This window comes from Sinocyclocheilus grahami, unplaced genomic scaffold (genome assembly GCF_001515645.1).
Source record: "Sinocyclocheilus grahami isolate Dianchi unplaced genomic scaffold, SAMN03320097.WGS_v1.1 scaffold2263.1, whole genome shotgun sequence".
NCBI lineage: Eukaryota > Metazoa > Chordata > Actinopteri > Cypriniformes > Cyprinidae > Sinocyclocheilus > Sinocyclocheilus grahami.
The window spans coordinates 7,563-9,504 of NW_015507442.1; positions in this window are offsets into that span (position 1 = coordinate 7,563).

Below are 1,942 nucleotides of genomic sequence, written 5' to 3' on the forward strand. Positions count from 1 at the left end.
TTTTTTCTCTCATTTTGTCTCTCATAGTTGAGGTATACCTATGATGAAAATTACAGGCCTCTCTCATCTTTTTAAGTGGGAGAACTTGCACAATTGGTGGCTGACTAAATACTTTTTTGCCCCACTGTGTATATATACTAGAAAACAAGACAAGAATAAATAAGTAAGAAAACATTTTCTTGCAGAGATATTGCTGCCTTCAAGTCAAAAGTAATGTTGTAATAATAATTGTCAAGAGGTTAATGATTTTTTCACACTCTGACTTTCCGGGTTTAAAGAAATGATTTTGTAAGCTTGCACTGATCATAATTAATTTCTTTGTTGGCATCATTTTGTTTTCTGCTAATTTGCCTTGTGAAAAATCACACGTATTTTATGAGGTGGCAAATTCGTAGGAATTTGTACGAAGGACCACACCAAACTTCGCCCCTAAACTTAACCGTCACAGAAATCGTACAAAACGATACGAGTGAGGTCGTAAGAATTGGCCGTGAGATTTAGCTGGTTTTTCTATGACAAAAATAAGGTTCGCTATTGGCTATTTCCCAGTTAACAAAAACATGTTCTTAGAACGTTTTGCTAACGTTCCCGTTAAGTTATGAAAACATTATTTCTGAATGTTCAAAACGTTCAGTTTTAAAATGTTTTAAAAAATGTTTCTTCTTGGTTGTATGAATGTTAAGGGAACATTTCATCATTTTTAAACATTATGTGTAAGTTACTTTTGAACGTTCAGAGTAACATTAAGAAAACATGAACTGAAACGGAATGTATTTTTCCATTCCAATGTGCTACTTTTCCATTGTTTCCACGGTTTCCACTGTTCCATCTTTTGCAGTATCTCACACATGAGTGCCACATTTTCCGCTCATCAGTGTCAGTTCCAAAACAGTGGACCAATCAGAAGGCCGCGGAGGCGGAGCAAGCATTGCAAGCTTTTGTTTAGAGTAGTAAGTTGGCATGGCAACTGTTTTATTTCATGACAATATGGCAGAGACGTTCTGTGCTGCGATTTAAAAAAAACAAAACAATCCTGAGCGCCGCGTCTCGTGTTTTTAGATAATATTTTGTGTAAGAAACTGTGTAAGAGGTTTTTGTGTGACAAAACTAAGAACTTTAACAGAACGTTCTCTAAAGTTATTTTTAGTTTTTATAACCAAAAACGAACATTCTGGGAACCGATAGTTGTTAGTCATCTGGATTCTGTTTTTGTTTTTTTCATTTAAATATTTATGGAATCCTTTTTAATGGTTAAATTAAATTGTATTAGTCAGAAAGCATACATAATTAATTAAAATCATGACACTGCAATTGCAAACATGCAATTTAACATACATTGTGAAATTTTTAGGACCCTAAGAAAGTTTTTTTTTTTTTTCACGTTCTGTGTTATTGTTACCAAATTCTGTTTAAATTTATTTTTACAATAGCCGGATGACGATTTCTTCTCCCCAGAAATTCTGTGTTGTGTATTTTAATTTGTCTGGTTATCAAATGAAGCCATAAAACATTAATTTAATTTAACTTTTAATAATTTGAAAGATAAACTCTTTCTTTTTTGGGAATAACAAAGGGGGTTTACTATTAAAATGAAAACATGGAATAAATATTGTGTGATTATTCTTTAAAAAATGTATTAAAATTATTTTAAAATGTATTTTAAAGTTTTAATAATTTTATAAGTAGTAGTAGTAGTAAATATGTACATTCTACTGCACAACAGTAATAGGCCTATATTTCTGTCACAATTTCTTCAAGTTAAACCAAACTTTTATTTTGACGGGTTGCCATGACTAACATGCCAATACTAACATTCCCATAATGTTCAGAAATTGTAAACTGAGACATAGCTTCTTATAAATAAATAGAATTAGTTTTATACTGTATTGAGAAGATGTGATGGGATGAATAGCTCAATCGTCGAAAAAAATTTAATCTAGAC